Below are 19,603 nucleotides of genomic sequence, written 5' to 3'. Positions count from 1 at the left end.
TACCGCAGCTGGTAAAGGGGAAGTCTTGACTTACTGCAGGAAATGACCACGCAGTAAGTGAAGCACTTGCCACGTAGCCATTTCAGGAGGAGCCCCTACTGTCACCCATTGAGGTGGCAGTAAGGGCTCTCGTGCTAACCTGGTGGTAACCGGGCAGTTTGTGGCACTGCCCAATTATCACCGGCTACACTCTGGCACTACAAAAATAAATACATTTTTTGTGGCACCAGAAAAATGATGGCACGCTAGGCGTGGGAAGTACTGCCAGGATGCTGCGGTAGCCTGGTTGTGCTTCCTGTATAGCGAGCGGTAAGCCCGCGTTGGGCTTGCCGACGCTTAGCACAAGGAGCACTTCATTCCTAGCAGGTGGGTTACTTCACTGTTGTTATTACCACAAAACTGTCTTTGAATGCAGTTAATTTGCTACTGGAAAAAAAGAAACAACATTTTTTCTCTTTAACTGTAGCAATAACCCTCTACAATAAAGCACAAGGCTGCCAGGGCTATTAAGTCAGCAAACTATCACTCAGTCCAGCCACTTCTCCAAAAATAGTGCAAAAGAAAATATTCCTTCTCAAAGGTTACTTTTGTTTTTACACTTAACAATTCAGACTTACTTGTTCTTAAACTTTTCAGTTTACTTTGCATAGAACTCCCAAGGAAACTGTTAAAAAAATGAATTTTTAAATGATATTTGGCTGCCTTTAAACGATGGTTGCACAATGCAGTTGCTTCAGGTCTTCATGCATCCAACGGTCTTTCAGTTCCAGCTGAGTTGCAGGCTGAAATCTCTGGCAAACACCCCAGCTTTCTTAAATACGAAATGGGCTTATTGATAGCAGTTTATAATCGGAGCTTGCATAATAAAGCTGGCTTTAAAACGTTCTGTCAATGCTCTCTCAAAACAACCTGCCGCTCCCCAGTACCTCTCCACTCTTGTCTCTCCCTACGCCCCCCCCCCCCTTGGGTACTCCGTTCTGTTGATAAATCTATTTTATCTGTCCCCTTCTCCTCTACTGCTAATTCCAGACTCCGTTCCTTTTATCTCGTTGCACCTCACACCTGGAATAGACTTCCCGAGCCTGTACGTCTAGCCTCGTCTTTGGCCGTTTTCAAGTCCAGACTAAAAGCCCACCTCTTCGCCACTGCTTTTGACTCCTAACCCTATCCTTTTATCCCCACCTCTTTATTCCCTTGCCTCTTAGTTGTTCTATCTGTTTACCTGTCTTATTTAGATTGTAAGCTCTTTGAGCAGAGACTATCTTTTTGTGTATGGTGTACAGCGCTGCTTATGCCTTGTAGCGCTATAGAAGTGATAAGTAGTAGTAGCAGTAGAATGACAGGTTAGCTAGTGCAACAGACATGTTTCCTCTATTTTCCCTATGCAGGCAACGACAGAGTCTGATGGAGAGCCAAGACCCAGCAGGCAGTGCAAGCAGAGCAGGAGGAGGAGGAGGGTGATTCAGTGGAAGCTGAGGGCTCATGGGAGGACACTGTGGGAGAAGAAGAGCATGTTGAGGATACCAGCCAGGAGTCATCTGCAGGGGATGATGAGCAGGAGCAACTAGTGATGAAACCCACCCTTTTGCGGTATTTGCAGATGGCCAATAGAGGCAGAAGAGGCTAATGAGGAGCCACATCCAGCCCGTAGGGGGACCCTAACACCACAGGTGGCAGGTGGCTTGCCAACAAACTGTTGGCACAGAATTTGCAGCAGATGGGCTACTAGCAGCAGAATCTATAGTCATTGCATGAGGGGCCCTAAGTCCAACACAAATGCAGACAGCTGCTGCAGACTATGCAGCAGGAGAGCCAGCCCAGAATATCTGGCAGCAGCCTCTAGTGATCTGGCAAGATCTCCGGGATTATACAGCAGCCTTAGTGAGCACACTGTCCACACAGCAACTGCCTGAGCCTCCAACTGGAACCAGGGAGGCCACTAGTCCTATAGCAACACCCTCTACATCAACTGCAAGTGGCACCAGTGGCCATACCACCCAGCCAAGCTTCACAGCACCTGCCTCAGCTGAAGAACCACAGCCACCATCCAAGTGTCCAAGAATGGGACCCACAACACCCTAGGCCAGTGGGACAATTATGAGGCCAGCTCCCTCAGAGGCAGCACATGCTGTCTTGCTGGGTGCTGGGCACAGTAAATGATCATCCACCCAGCCAATCAGGTGGCCAGATTTCCAGGATGCTGCAGAGGCAGCAGGATAGACTGATGACTGTGAGGACAGTGGGAGTCCCACAGGGGAGAACTTGGACGCAATTTCTGTTCCTGCAAGCCTTAAGCCATCAGCAGCATCTTGGGGACAGGGTGGAAAAGGTGGCTCAAAGAGGGGATGGGGAGGAAGAAGATGTAGGGCTGTGAGCCACCTAATTGCCATGCTGTGGTGGTGTATGCTGGGCAGATGGTGTGTGTGTGTGTGTGTGTGTACAGGGAGAGTGGGTTGTGTGCTGGGGTAGGGGAATGTGTGTGCAGGGAGAGAGGGTTGTATGCAGGGGAGGGGCATGGAAATCACACATGACCTGCAAGTTCATGGAGTGATATGATTTTCTATTTCTGTAGGTGTCCCTTGTGTGCCTGGGAGTGGGGGGTGGGGGGAGGTCTGAGTGTGATGGAAGGAAAGTGGTATATGGTGTAGAACTGAGCCATGATGTTCTGGAGTGCCTGGGAAGGGAATATCAACATCAATTGAGAATAAATCAAATAATAAAAGATCTGCCTAGTGTGAGGTATGGGCAAGGAAGGCTTTGAGGAGCTGGGCAAGACAGTTGGAGATGGAAGGCTGGGTGAGGCCTGCATTGACTGTTAGCATTGACTGGAAAGTGCCAGTGGCCAGAAAGATTAGGAAGGCAGTGACCCTCTGGTGGACTGGCACTTGAGTATTCCAGCATATCCTGAGCTGGAGGAGGGATTGTAGCTGGTCACAGAGGTGCTGTATAGCAGCCCCGTAGAAGCAGAATCTAGTCAGACATTCTTGCTTAGTGAGGTCCAGGAAGTGGGTCCAGGGGCCTCCCCTCCAAACTCTCATCCACCTCCAGCAAGGCATGAGCCACCAAAGCATTCAGCACATCCATGATTGATGTGAAGGTGTCTCACCACCACAGGTGTAACCAACTGACCACAGAAACACCATTGTGCACATCTCTGCACCTTGTGAGACCCAGCACCTACACCAGGACATAGTCGTGAGACACACACCAGCTGCCCAAAACACTCAATCTCCACCACCAACAAACAGTCATCATCACACACACAGCTGCAGCACAGAGCACAGTGATAATCTGGGAGTGGTCAAACAAAGGAACAATGAGAAACAGAGGACATGCAGGTAGGGAGATGTAAAGGGAGATGTGTGGGGGTTTGGGAACAGTGAAAGTTTGGTGAGAGAAGGGAGAGAGATACAGAAGAAGGGATGGGTGTGACTGGAGAAGCTGGCAGGTGTGGTCAAGGAGTTGAGGAGGTGAGATACAGAGGAGGCAAGGTAGGACATATGAGAGTCAAAAGGTAACAAAGCACTCAGCAACTCTCTATTATTTCTTGCAAACGACCTTCCACCTCTCCACTTTCTAACTCAGCAAAAACACACAATGGTCTGAAGACAGGTTTAGTATTACCCTAGGCACTGTTTAAAGCAGGTCTGATTCTGGGTGTTTTTCTTTCCGCCCCCCCCCCCCCCCCCCATGGTGAGTGGAGGAGTGGCCTAGTGGTTAGGGTGTTGGACTTTGGTCCTGGGGAACTGAGGAACTGAGTTTGATTCTCACTTCAGGCACAGGCAGCTCCTTGTGACTCTGGGCAAGTCACTTAACCCTCCATTGCCCCACGTAAGCCGCATTGAGCCTGCCATGAGTGGGAAAGCGCAGGGTACAAATGTAACAAAAATAAAATAGATACTATTGGAGATTCTACATGGAATGTTGCTACTATTGGAGATTCTACATGGAATGTTGCTATTCCACTAGCAACATTCCATGTAGAAGGCTGCACAGGCTTCTGTTTCTGTGAGTCTGACGTCCTGCACGTACGTGCAGGACGTCAGACTCACAGAAGCAGAAGCCTGCGCGGCCACATTGGTGATCTGTAAGGGAGGACGACATGGAATATTGCTAGTGGAATAGCAACATTCCATGTAGAATCTCAAATAGTAGCAACAGTGGAGGAGTGGCCTAGTGGTTAGGGTGTTGGACTTTGGTCCTGGGGAACTGAGGAACTGAGTTTGATTCTCACTTCAGGCACAGGCAGCTCCTTGTGACTCTGGGCAAGTCACTTAACCCTCCATTGCCCCACGTAAGCCACATTAAGCCTGCCATGAGTGGGAAAGCACAGGGTACAAATGTAACAAAATTAAAAATTAAATTAATTTTGCTATCAATTATTGGCAAAAAAATCCCCCAAACATTCATCATGTAACACTACCCATGTCACGCCCACGAAAAGCCCACTCTAGGAACATCTTCTTTTACGTGACTAGCGGATTTGGACTTTTTTTGTTTGTTTGTTTGTCTGTTTGTTTGTTTGATTATATGCTTTAGACATTTTTCTATGAGAAATACGTATGAATGAGTAAAAGATCGATTTACTTCTACTCATTCTACACCACTCAGGATTTTGTAGACCTGAATCATATCTCCCCTCTACTTGTTAATCTGTGTCTATTGCCCCACCAAGTACATGAATTCCCTTGACCGCTAAGGAGCGTGCAAGAAAACGTTAGTACATAACAGCTCACCGTGGTATTGGGCGTCCCGGTACTGCCACGCCGGTCGTTAATGCCAAGGGCGCGGCACCGTGGCACAGGAAAGGGAAATGGGAGAAGCGGCAAAATAAAAGGTGGCCGGGAAATCAGCTGATTAGATAGCCAGCTAGTAACGCGATAGGGATAACAAAAGGAATCAGCTGATCTGAAAGCCGGTTAGAAATGCGATAGGGAAACAAAGAAAAGCAGGTTTTACCGTGTGGGGAACCACGTTGGAAACTCCCGCTCCACTCTCTGCCCGTGATGATTGCGAGAGGGCCGGCTCTTTGGAAAAAGCAAAATTTTAAAAAAGGTGTGACACCGCGACACCGTGATCGCGAACAAGGAAAGGGAAATGGCCGGCTTTTGTGGGAAATGGAGAAAATAAAAAAAAGGTAGGGAAATCAGTTGATCTGATAGCTGGCTAATACCGCGATTGAAACTCCTGCACCGTTCGCTGCCAACAAGAGGCTCCCTAGCCCTCGTTGGCAGCTTTTATGCTTTCCCCTGTAGCCCTGCCCCTTCCGGCTTCCCAACCAACGGCAAGGGGGTCTCCTGCCGCGTCATCTCAATCGCCGATGGGGAAGCCGGAAAGGAAGGGTCGCTTTGACGCAGGAGCTGACGGGCAGCAGCTGCCATGTTATGTGCGGCTGCTCGGCATGCCCCTCACCGGCCTACCTGTACATGAATTCCCTTGACCGCTGAACCAGATCTTGGGGCAATTCATCCATATGTCCCAGGAGGCACACGAATTCCATTTCTGGTAGGAACAGTGGCGTACCAAGGGGGGGGGCGGTCCGCCCCAGGTGCACGCCACTGGAGGGGGTGCCACGCGCCGGTCAGCGTTGTTCGTTTCCATGCTCCCTCTGCCCCGGAACAGGAACCTGTTCCGGGGCAGAGGGAGCATGGAAACGAACGACGCTGACCGGCGCGTGGCCCCTCCCCCCAGCGGCGTGCACCTGGGGGGGTTCTTTCGCCGGGGTGGGGGGTGTCCCTTCGCCGGGGGGGGCGCACTGCACGGGGTGGCGCATCGGCGATCCGCCCCGGGTGTCAGCGCCCCTCGGAACGCCACTGGGTAGGAATCATTTCAGGTTCCCTCTGGCATAGCCTAATTGAGACTAGTCTATTTAAATTATCACCTGCAGCTAAGTTTGTTTCTTGCATCTGCAATTTAGCATGCAAATCAATTTCGTAAGGAGGTAATCTTTTTGGTTCTGCCCACACTTATTTGCACATATAGCGTTAACAGTCGCATGAGAATAGTCTCAAGAATGGCAGTGGGCTTGTTATTTAATTCCTGGCATGCTGAAATTAAATGGTCTCACCACCCTTTCAAGCTTCCATTTTCCCCCAATTTCCAGGCATTTTCATGCCACATGGGTATCCAAACAGCCAGACCATTTGCTACCACCCAACAGTCTGTATAAATGTGACATTGCCCCTACTCCTCATGTTTTAGGGCCTGGAAAATAGCATACAATTCTGCATATTGGCTGCTTTGACCCTCACCATTTGTAGTTAATTGAGTGGTACTGGGGTTATATGATACTGTTTTCCAGCGGCGTTTTTTTCCTTAGGTATTTAGCTGTGCTATCAGTGAACCAGGCATGTTTCTTTCCCTGGGGGAAGAGTTCTTCATGTCAGTCCTCACTTAACTGATGATTGCTCCTGCAGGGATTCAGGATTAGACCCTCTATCTAGGGCATCTGATTCAGCCACTTGCACATACAATGAGGCCACTCAACTGGTCCCTGTTTTGGCTCACTCCTATGCATGTCCTATATAATAGGTGCGAGGAGAACTCATCACCGAATGAATAATTGGAATGGGTGGATATATGTATACATCATAAGTACATAAGTATTGCCATGCTGGGACAGACCGAAGGCCCATCAAGGACAGCATCCTGTTTCCAACAGTGGCCAATCCAGGTCACAAGTACCTGGCAAGGTCCTCATGTATGAGGGTCAATCGCTCTGCATCCAACCTGTGCCCAGTAACAAGCCAAAGTTGCAGGAGGAATTACAGAATACGCCTAACCACAACTAACAAGAGCACTGACATTAACACCAGGTTTCAGCAGGCCTAAGCCCAGCACCCCACTAAATGCTATGCTATATAAGTCATGCATTCTTTATAGAACAGCGTTTAGTGCTGAATTTTTCTGCATACTTGAAAAAAAAGAAATTCTAGACATCAGTGTTTACACCTGTTCCAGCGCAGGTGTAAATGTCAATTAAATGGGTTTGATTCCCACTGCAGTTCCTGATGACCCTGGGCAAGTCACTTAACTCTCCATTGCCCCAGATACAAAAATTTACATTGTGAGTCTTAAGTAGAGAGGTGTGGTAGCCGTGTTAGTCCACGCTTAAAGGTTATCAATAGAAATCAAACAAAATAAAACATGGAAAAGAAAATAAGATAATACCTTTTTTTATTGGACATAACTTAATACATTTCTTGATTAGCTTTCTAAGGTTGCCCTTCTTCCTCAGATCGGAAATAAGCAAATGAGGTAGCAGATAGTATATATGAGAGAAGCATCAAAGCATTACTTTGACTATCTGACAGAGTGGGAGGGTGGGGGTATGCATGGGGACATCAAAGCATTTCATTGATATTCTAACAGAATGGGTGTTGGTAGGTGAGAGGAGGGTAATAAACAGAGAAATACAGCTTTGTGTTTTATAATGAGTTAGAAAACCCAGATCCTTATTAAGTCCTGTTTGTTGGGTGTCAAAATATTCAATCATTCTTATTTCAAAGGTCTTATGTTCCTGTATTGTTTTAAAATTACCTTTCAGTATTCTTACTGTGAAATCACTGGTGCAGTGTTCTGGTCTTGTGAAGTGTTGGTCCACAGGGGTGGGGGCCTGACTGGCACCGGCTATTTTCATGTGATGTCTGTGTACATTGAATCTTGTCTTAAGCATCTGGCCTGTTTTTCCAATATAGCAATATATATATATATATATTATATATATATATATATATATATATATATATATATATATATATATATATAGCACCTACCAACACCCATTCTGTTAGAAGATCAATGAAATGCTTTGATGTCCCCATGCATACCCCCACCTCCCACTCTGTCAGACAGTCAAGTAATGCTTTGATGCTTCTTTCCTATATACTATCTGCTACCTCATTTGCTTATTTCCGATCTGAGGACGAAGGGCAACCTTCGAAGCTAACGAGAAATGTATTAAGTTATGTCCAATAAAAAAAGGTATCATCTTATTTTCTTTTCCATGTTTTATTTTGTTTGATTTCTGTTTGGTAAACCATTGTGAGTCTAAATGGAAATAAAGTACCTGTATATAATATGTACAGCACTTTGGATATACCATAGAAAGTGGGTATATATCAAATGCATTACTCCTTATACCCTTGCCCTTATTTACAGCTAATAACATACATCACTGCAACGAATGACATCACCCTGGCTCAGTCACTTTATTCAACTTAGGCTGGAAAAGTCCCTCCTACCAGTGGGCAAAGCCAGGAGTTGGTGTTATGGGAATCCTCTGGCAACTCATCAGTCTCGCAGAAGAGACTTGAACTTCTTCTGGAACTTTATATTTCCTTCCTGATTCACAATCCGCCCATTTGGGTCAGCAGGCAAAACACCCAGATGAACATGCTTTCCTAATTGTTTTTACTCTCAGTGGCAATCATACATACACTGCATGATTTGAAGAAAACAACTTATATAACATCAAGCACAAATACGAGGAAAGTAGATGTTCTAAGGGTCAGCTGACAAGTTTACACAGTGTGAGCCAGAGGGCAACAGGCAGTGGTATAGAGGCGGTTAGCTTAGCAGGGTTTAAAAAAAGGTTTGGATGGCTTCCTAAAGGAAAAGTCCATAGACTGTTATTAAAACGGACTTGGGGAAAATTCACTACTTATTTCTGGGATAAGCAGCATGAAATGTTTTGTACTTTTTTGGGGATCTTGCCAGGTATTTGTGACCTGGATTGGCCACTGTTGGAAACAGGGTGCTGGGCTTGATGGACCTTTGGTCTGTCCCAGTATGGTAATACTTATGTACTTTTACCACTACAGCACACTCTAGCCTACACATTCCTCTCTTCCTTTTGTAAAATATGCAGGAGACACTGCACATCTTAAATCCTACTCAGACACCCTTTGCAAAACTGGGTTTTGTATATTTCAGAAACAGTTTGCACTCTCTTTTTTAACAGTAAGCATTGCACTATTAATGTCACATACTGGATATGACTCATCAGTCTGGAATTACTAAAAATAATGGTCATTAGGAAATATTACACTCGTATTATCTTGTAAGAATGTGAACGTTAATGCATGTCACTTGGGGTACATTTACAAATGGCATGCAATTAACTCTAGCTAATGCTAATACTGAATGCTAACACTGTCAACGCACCAAGCATAAATGCAGAATGGGACCTATGAGCTTTGCTTGAAAGCAGCATAAAAAAAATATGTTTTTATTAGGAGTTTAAATTAAGAAAGAAAAGGGTTAAAAAAAAAACAAGAAAGAATGGAATACATGTTTACTTCTTGCAGCAGCCTTGAGCAATTGGTGTTTTTTTGTTTTTGCCATTAAATATTTTCACATGTTGGTTTTCTATTTGCCTTGAATGACTGAAATACACTAAGCATATCTCTCTCAGGACCCAAAGCAATGGAGTAATGGGTTCTCGCTAATAGCTTGAAACTGTGTGGCAATCTAGTTTTAAAATACAGCACACATCTTTATCTAAAAGCACTAACACCTCGCTTCTCGGTTAGTAGAGTATGTTTTCACATTTCTCCTTGCTCTGCACGGGGATTAAAAAAAAAAAAAAAGGGCTACCAGGGAAATGATGCATTCTGGGCAAAAAGCCAATTTTTAAAAAAGCCTGTTCTCTCCAGTTTGCTGTCAGTTCTCACAGTTAAACAAAACACGAAAAAAAAAAGAAAAAAGGAGAAATTGGCAGGCATTTAAATGTCAACATTCTGATTAAAGCAAACACGAAGCATTCACAACTCCTGACATAAAAAAAATAATAATAAATTGAATTATGAAGGGTATGCAAATTAGGCTCTTAGCTGGCATGATTAAGTGTATGTATGAATTTGCATTTAAGTGTTTATATTATTAAAGCCAATGTAACAGGACAGGATGATAGTGAAAAAAGGGGGTTAGGGGAAAGTACGACAAATTTTGTAGTTGCTGACAGCAATGTTCTAACAATAGAGAAATTAAAAAGTATGCAAATATGCCCTTATCCAATGTCATAAACCGGTAGGCTTTAACACTGTGAAGTCTACAATGCTACTTATTTCTGTGTGAACCAAACAAGCTTAGGGCATTTAATCATAGTCAAACTGTCACATTTTTTGTCTATTAGTGAACTGATATTAAGATCTTTATAGATAGCATAGATATATTATATTTTTACCCTGCGCTTTTCCACTCATGGCAGGCTCAATGCGGCTTACATGGGGCAATGGAGGGTTAAGTCACAAGGAGCTGCCTGTGCCTGAAGTGAGAATTGAACTCAGTTCCCCAGGACCAAAGTCCACCACCCTAACCACTAGGCCACTCCTCCACTGTTGCTACTATTTGAGATTCTACATGGAATGTTGCTATTCCACTAGCAACATTCCATGTAGAATCTCCAATAGTAGCAACATTCCATGTAGAATCTCCAATAGTATCTATTTTATTTTTGTTACATTTGTACCCCGCACTTTTCCACTCATGGCAGGCTCAATGCAGCTTACATGGGGCAATGGAGGGTTAAGCGACTTGCCCAGAGTCACAAGGAGCTGCCTGTGCCTGAAGTGGGAATCAAACTCAGTTCCCCAGGACCAAAGTCCACCACCCTAACCACTAGGCCACTCCTCCTCCACTGTTACTACTATTTGAGATTCTACATGGAATGTTGCTATTCCACTAGCAACATTCCATGTAGAAGTCGGCCCTTGCAGATCACCAATGTGGCCGCGCAGGCTTCTACATGGAATGTTGCTAGTGGAATAGCAACATTCCATGTAGAATCTCCAATAGTAGCAACATTCCATATAGAATCTCCAATAGTATCTATTTTATTTTTGTTACATTTGTACCCTGCGCTTTCCCACTCATGGCAGGCTCAATGCGGCTTACATGGAGCAATGGAGGGTTAAGGGACTTGCCCAGAGTCACAAGGAGCTGCCTGTGCTTGAAGTGGGAATTGAACTCAGTTCCCCAGGACCAAAGTCCACCACCCTAACCACTAGGCCACTCCTGCACTCATATCCGTGCCTCTTTAAAAGCAGTTCAACCCAAAGTGGATTGCTGCCGGATTCAACATTGAATAAACATCTCCAGATTTACTTGGTATAGTATAGAAGAATCTTCCCGATAATGTTGGTGGGCTCTTTTGGAATCTGTATATATATGCAATGTCAGTGGCATTTCTTGTAGAGGTCCTTATGTGGATTCCCTTGTGTCTTTCTGACACCTGTCATTTCTTCAGAAAAGGATTTGGTTAACCAGCAGGGGAATTTGCGATATGATGTCTAAATCTAACTTTAGATGTTTTGCAAGAAAAATGTCCAAAATCTGAATAAGAAAGAAATTCATTTTCCAAAAAGAAAAACATCTATCTTTTGTTTTTGAAAATTACTGTTTATAACAAGGTTTTATGCTTTGGATGCTTTGTTTTTTGGGCCATTAAAAAAAAAAAATGTCCAAGTGAAAAACATAGAAAATCAAGCCATTGGGATGTAGGAGGGGCCATCATTTTTAGTAGACTGGTCTCCCAGACATCAAAGGAGATAAATGGGGCACCCTAGTGGACTTCAAAAACATGCTTCCAGGTACACATCTCACCATTTCTCCCTTGTCTGTTGAGCCCCTCAAAACCCACCCAAAACTCACTGCCCACAACTGTACACAATAACACTTATGGGTGAAGGGGTCATCTATATGTGGGTATAGTGGGTTTCTGGTGAGTTTTGGAGGGCTTACAGTTTCCTCCACAAAAGTGACAGGTAGAGGGAGATAGGGACCAGAGTCCCCACTCCATAGTGCACTGCACTGACCACTGCACTACTCCAGGGACCTGCATGCTGCTCTAATAGACCTGGCTCTAACATCTGAGGCTGTCATAGAGGCTGGTACTACTTCTATTTATCATTTTTATAGCGCTATTAGATGTACGCAGCGCTGTACACTTGAACATGAAGAGACAGTCCCTGCTCGACAGAGCTTACAATCTAGGACAGACAAACAGGACAAATAAGAGATAAGGGTGAGGATGATAAAATAAGGGTACTGAACAAGTGAACAAGGGTTAGGAGTTAAAAGCAGCATCAAAAAGGTGGGCTTTTAGCCCAGATTTGAAGACGGCCAGAGATGGAGCTTGACGTATCGGCTCAGGATGTTTATTCCAGGCATATGGTGCAGCAAGATAAAAGGAACAGAGTCTGGAGTTAGCGGTGGAGGAGAAGGGTGCAGATAAGAGAGATTTACCCAGTGAATGGAGTTACCAGGAAGGAGTGTAGGGAAAGATGAGAGTGGAGAGGTACTGAGGAGCTGCAGAGTGAATGCACTTATAAGTCAATAAGAAGAGTTTGAACTGTATGCAGAAGCGGATAGGGAGCCAGTGAAGTGACTTGAGGAGAGGGCTAATATGAGCATAGCAACATTGGCGAAATATAAGTCTGTGGCAGAATTTTGAACAGATTGAAGAGGAGAGAGATGGCTAAGTGGGAGACCTGTGAGAAGCAAGTTGCAATAGTCTAAGAGAGAGGTGATAAGAGTGTGGATAAGGGTTCTGGTAGTGTGCTCAGAAAGGAATGGGTAAATTTTGGTGATATTATAGAGAAAGAAACAATAGGTTTTAGCAGTCTGCTGAATATGTGCAGAGAAGGAGAGAGAGAAGTCAAAGATGACCCCAAGGTTTAAATAACAAGGTTATTCTTTTTAGATGTGTATGTCCTTTCCCTTCCGTAATCACAAGTTGTCATCCATATCTTGTGCCCTCCCTAAACTTGCCCAAAACATGCTCAGACTATGCCTCATAAGTACATAAGTATATAAGTATTGCCATACTGGGAAAGACCAAAGGTCCATCAAGCCCAGCATCCTGTTTCCAACAGTGGCCAATCCAGGTCACAAATACCTGTCAAGATCCCCAAAAAGTACAAAACATTTTATACTGCTTATCCCAGAAATTGTGGATTTTCCACAAGTCCTTGCTATATGGACGCACTCTTGAGGCTAGAGTAACAAACTTGGAGGAGCTGAGGAAGACAAATATGTACATAGATGAGACCTACAGGGACATTGTAGAGAAGTCCCACCTACAGTCTGACAGCCCCTGTGCTGCCTTGGAGGAGAGAGGTATCCTAGAAGGACAGCATCGCCCTGGTGAAGTAAGAAGTACTCCTGTAGCCAGAGCCTGCCCATCAGGGGATGCACAATCCTCTCGCACCAAGGAAGTGTCTGAGAACTTATGCCCAGACAGAAAAGGTTAGAACAGCTATCATAGTTGGTGATTCGATCATTAGGCATGTAGACAGCTAGGTGGCTGGTGGACATGAGGATTGCCTGGCCACTTGCCTGCCTGGTGCAAAGGTGGTGGACCTCATGCGTCACCTAGATAGGATCTTAGATAGTGCTGGGGAGAAGCCTGCTGTCTTAGTGAATGTGTGTACCAATGACATAGGAGAGGGAAGTTCTGGAAGCCACATTTAGGCTCTTAGATAGAAAACTGAACTCTAGATCCTCCAGAGTAGCATTTTCAAAGATGCTTCCCATTCCACGTGCAGGACCCAAAAGACTAGCAGAGCTCCAAAGTCTCAATGCATGGTTCATAAGTACATAAGCATAAGCAATGCCATACTGGGAAAAGACCAAAGGTCCATCGAGCCCAGCATCCCAACCCCGACAGCGGCCAATCCAGGTCAAGGGCACCTGGCAAGCTACCCAAACGTACAAACATTTTATACAAGTTATTCCCGAAATTGTGGATTTTTCCCAAGTCTTTTAGGAAACCGTCCAACCCCTTTTTAAACTCTGCTGAGCTAACCGCCTTCACTATGTTCTCTGGCAACAAATTCCAGAGTTTAATTATGCGTTGGGTGAAGATAACTTTTCTCCTATTTGTTTTAAATTTATTACACTGTAGTTTCATCACATGCCCCCTAGTCCTAGTATTTTTGGAAAGCGTGAACAGCAGCCACATGGAGAATAAAACCCAATTCTCCCGCCCACCATACTAACAATTATCCCCCAGATTCTATATAGGTTGCAGAGCCCAGAAGCATGTGCAAACTAATTAGTCAATTTGGTGCTAGCAACCAATAATTGATGTTAATTGAAGTTGATGGGCACTAATTTGGTTTTGCATGTGCATCTGCCCATGACTATTCTATAAAGCTGGGTGTTCAAAATGTCTCACATGCAACCCAAAAGAGGTCAAGACCATGGGAGGGGCATGGATGGGTCAGGGGCATTACAAATTGTTTATTCTTTCAAAAAGTACAAAGACTAAGTCATTCAATGAAGTTACATGGCAATACTTTTAAAACGAATAGGAGAAATTATTTTTTTTTTCACTCAAAGAATGGTTAAGCTCTGGAACTCATTGTCAGAGGATGTGGTAACAGTGGTTAGCATAGCTGGGTTTAAAAAAGGGTTTGGACAAGTTCCTGGAGCATAAGCCCATAGTTTTCTATTAAGACAGAAATGGCGAAAACCACTGCTGTCCTTGGGATTGGTAGAATTGAATCTTGTTAGTCTTTGGAATTCTTGAATGTTGCTACTCTTTGGGATTCTGGAATCCTGCTACTATTTGGAATTCTGGAAGTAGGATACTGGGCTGTATGGACCACCAGTCTGCCCCAGTTTGGTTTTTCAAGCAATTTTTGGCACTAGTTAGATTTAACTACAATATATACACGTAAATTTATGTATAGGATCTGTGCCTATATTTTACGTGCAAGTTCAAAAAGGGGGCACAGAAATGGGAGGGTCAAGGGCAGAATAGGGGCATTCCTAAAATTTACATGGGTCATTATAGACCAATGGGGATATGTGCCTAATTTAAGTGTGAAGATTTGCACCATATTTCAGTTGGTGCAAATGGCTGCACCTAAATTTAGGCACGATTCTTAGGCATAAGCCCTATATTATAAACCATGCCTATCTTTAAGTGTGGTTTATAGAACAGTGCTTTTTTTCGGTACTGTTGTGAGTCCTATATAGAATTCACCTCATAATGGTGATGAATATACATGAATGTTTCAAACACTGTGGCTATTATTTAAAAAAAAAAATAATCTCTGATGTGGGTTTTAATTATTGACTCCAAAGTCCCTGTGGGGTGACAAAAATCAGATTCACTGTTATCTTCACTGAGAAAAAAAAAAGGATACATAAGGAGAGACTTAGAGAACTTATTTTTCTTTTCTTATATTTAGACTCTTCTTCATCACTGAAGATTCACAAGGGCTGTGCTATACAGTCTGTCTTCACATCAGGATCCTGCAACTTAGATTAAACTAGTAAGAAATGCCCGTTTCGGAAAAAAATGAAACGGGCGCTAGCAAGGTAATTCCCAGCCCACCATCCTCCCTCCCTCCCTCCCTCCCTTCCGAGTTCCACACCCCCCTCTCCCTCCCTCCGTCCGTCCGTCAGTCACTTGGTTGCGAGTTTGTGATTAATGTTCGCAACGCTGTCCCCGCTGCTGTCACTGAATGTGTGGGACTCCCCGCTGCTGTCACTGAATCTCTGGAACTCGTGCGTTGTGCGTTCCCCGCCCCGCCCTGTACGTCATCGCGTTTTGACGCGAGGGCGGAGCTACCCTGACTGCAGGCCAAACCGGATATCTCGGGCGCCTCAAGTTTCCAGCTTGAGGCTTTATTGGAACGTTGGAGGTGCCTTTTGTATATATAGATAATACAGGAGTCCTTTTACTAAGGTGCGTGTTTTGGGTGCACGTACATCCATTTTTCAGCGCGCCTGTAACAAAGGCCTTTTTTTAAAATTTTTGCCGAAAATGGACGTGCGGCAAAATAAAAATTGGTGCACGTCCATTTTGAGTCTGAGACCTTACTGCCATCCATTGACTTAGCAGTAACCATGCGGTAATCATCTATGCATGTAGAATGATGATTACTGCCCGGTTTCCACCGCGCGCCCACAGGAAAATAAAAATTATTTTCTGGTGCGCGTAGCGGACGTGCGTATAAAACAAAATTACCACCAAGGTCACGCAGTAGCTGGGTGGTAACTCCAAACTGACGCACATTGGGCGCGCGTAGCCACCTACGTGGCTTAGTAAAAGGACCTCACACATTTTGTTTATTTACAACTCAAACTTTCACAGACTTTTCAGTCTGTGTTGAGGCACCTGTCCTCAGTTTTACTTTGACCTTCTTTCATTTATTTTGTCTGCAGAAAGGAAACTTTTATCTTCCTTTCATATTACAAGCTACTATCCTCATATCCTGCAAACAACTATCCTCATATCCTGTGATCTGAGCTGGATCTATCTTTACATCTAAACTTCCTCCTGGACAACAACAACAAAAAAAAAGCCTACAGCAACCTGCCTGAACTGGACCATCCAAGTTTATCGGAACCAGAAACTACAAAGTGAATAACTACAATCTGTGAGTTGGAATTCTATTTTAACTACATAACTAGTTTTAATATTCTAATTCTATTGAAACTAAAGTCCATCATCAACCCCCTTTGCATTAAGGGGGAGATGCTCAAAACTCCAGCGCTGTTCGGTACAGCGCCAGAAAAAATGCTGCCAAAACAGCACTGCAACACAGCTCCCTAACTTTCAATGCTAATGACATGCAAATTTAGGCACACTGTTAGCAATGAGCATTAGGGAGTTCAGGAGAGGATTGTGCCTGGTGTATGCTCTCAAGAGTTGTGCTTTAAGCACTGGGAAGAGGAGGGGAGGAGGAAGAAGAGGTGTCAGCTGTTCAATTTGTTTCCTTTACTCAGGGTAGAATGCCAGCAAAGAGGTATGTCACATTTATTTCTAGTCTGCTGGACGGACTTGCTCTTTTTTCCGTTCTGTTCAGACTTCACAAACGGTGAATTCTGTAACCCTTTAAAGATGCCTTGCTTAAAAAAATAAAAGGACCCATGAAGAGCCATGAAGAGCCAACATGTCAAGAGTTGAGAGCATTCGGGTCTCTTGACATATGAATCGCCGCCGCACTCATTGTGCTGCTGAGGTCCGTAGTTTTAAATTTAAAGCTATTCATATAAAGCATTAAAAACATGTAAAACAAAAAGAAGAACAGATAAAAAAGAACAAATGAAGAAAAAACTGTTGATATATGTAATGATATTGAATGATAATTGAAAAAATTTTAAGAGGGTAGGCGCTGGGCATGCTATGTGATTGAATTAGATGGTTTAATATGGCCCCCACTGAGTGAAACATGAATTGAATTGCATTGGGTCTTTATTCTGGATTTAAAAAATAAAAATGCAGCATCAATAAGGCAAGAGAATGAACTTTTGTGGCTGGTTGGATCTCAAAATCCAAGGCTTTTGAAAAAAAAAATGTATTGCCCTGGTCACAACAGTTGTGATCTTCCACCTTCACAATGAAAATGAGCCTCTCCTGCTCTAGTGCCAGCTCCAAGCTGGTGTAGAATTTTCAGCAGCAGGACTGCCCTTGTTTGGCATGCTGTCTACTGAGCATTAGGGAGGAATACAGAAAAACTTTGTTAGCATGATTTGCATGCTCTTTACATTCAGATCCAGCAAGCTCATTGGTTCACGAACTCACCGGCTCTGAGTTTTCTGTGCTAGCAAATGTGGGAACTAGTCTGGCACTAATGGCTTCTGAGCATCGGGGCTTTAGTTTCCAAAGATTCACACAGAAGTGCAAAGTACAATCATTTGATTCTCTATTACTGGAAGCCTTTGATCTCCCAGGTCTGATCTGAATTTACAACTTTAAAATGTCTATTCTCTCAGACCTGTTGAAGCAAAGTATTTAATCCTACAGAGCCAACTGGTAAGATTGCTGATCCACAGAGTCTTTTAGGACTGTGGTGCTACCTAGTGAAATTTGCCTAAGGAGCTTCTGACACAAAGAACGTATCTTGGACCAGCAGACCAAGAGTCCTCAAAGATCCCAGTGGTGAGCAGGAGAGGAAACTAAAATCCCCACAGATTGAAGAAAAGACAAAAGTGCAGGAGGTCAAACACCTATATAACACTACTTAAACTACCGCTTCACTGCCATACCAAAGCTACCCCCAGTACCCCCCCCCCCCCCAGACCACCCATTGGAATCATAGATCTGGTGAAAGCCATATCAGCTACTAAGAAATCCTCAGTGATCCATGATGTCATCCATGAACAACTTCTTAACATCTTAGGAATAAGTGAACCCTGGCTAAATGAAAGCGGGGGTATACCACTGACTGAACTATGCCCAACAGGTTTCAACATCCAACATCAACCAAGATCAGAAAGACACGGTGGACAGGTAGCAGTACTGATTCATGATACAATCAAACTGCACAGAATTGTCATTCCCCAGCTGAATGAATCAGAATATCTTATAATCCAGCTACAAGAGCAGAAACCAATCTGGCTGCTCATGGTACACTGGAAACCTCATCACATCACATCATCTACGCAAGAACTTCTTGATCTGATTACACAAGTGACCATGAATTACCATGGGGTGGTGATCACGGGAGACTTCAATCTATATATTTAAACCCTAGATACCACCACAGCTGTCTTTCTGTACACAATGACACCACTAGGATTCATACAGGGGATCAATTCTCCAACTCGTGAAAATGGTCACATAGTAGACGTGAGGCGTCTTCTCAAAGCACTTAGACCTACAAAGTTGCGTGTAGTAACCTGTGGAACTTTGGAAGTCTAAGTGATTTGAAGAAAATGATATCCTTGATATTCTACAAAGAGGACGGCATTCCAGAATACTGAAAAAAAAAACACTCCTATCATGGGCAGACCATTTTCTAATTACATTTCCCCTGAATGACCACTTGAAATAAATGCACCTCTCAGAGTTTGGAAGGAGATCAGAAACGAGAAAAAGCTGTAGTTGTCTTTTCATCCATATTTCCATATATGGATGAAAAGACAACTACAGTGTTAGAACAGGTTGATATTTGGTATACACACTTAGGCAAGACCTTAGAGAAAACAGCACCACTAAAAAAAGGTCTGATACGTCACTCACAAACACTCATCTTGATTTTCTCCAGGACTTCAGACCCTTAAGCACAAAGGACAGAAACTAGAAAGGAGATGGAGCAAATCTTGCCTGGATGAGGACAGGGCTAAACTGTAAGAAACACATGACAAAGTACCACCAAGCCTTAACAGCAGGCCAAAAAAACAATATTTCACTGAATACATTAGACAGACTGCCAATTCAACCAAGCACCTGTTCAGCATATTAAACGGCCTACTGCAACTCCCACAAGAGAACGAACCTGCCCAGTCAAAACTGAACTGCAATGACTCTGATGCATACTTTGCCAACAAAATTAAAAATGACTGCCAGGATTTACAGACAGTCCCATCCAGTCTCCAATCACCTAATGAGGAGCACACAAACTCACCCCTTCCTGAGACAGATATATGGGACTATTTTAACTCAATAATAGAGGAGGATCGTGACAAAATCTTACGAGCCCTTCGACCAACTATCTACTACTACTACTTATCATTTCTATAGCGCTACAAGGCATACGCAGCACTGTACACCATACACAAAGACAGTCCCCGCTCAAACAGCTTACAATCTAGATAAGACAGTGCACGGACAGAACAATTAAGGGTAAGGGAATAAAGAGGT

This window comes from Microcaecilia unicolor, chromosome 2 (genome assembly GCF_901765095.1).
Source record: "Microcaecilia unicolor chromosome 2, aMicUni1.1, whole genome shotgun sequence".
Classification (NCBI taxonomy): domain Eukaryota; kingdom Metazoa; phylum Chordata; class Amphibia; order Gymnophiona; family Siphonopidae; genus Microcaecilia; species Microcaecilia unicolor.
The sequence above is the reverse complement of the archived record's forward strand: the minus strand, read 5'-3'. Positions refer to the sequence as shown.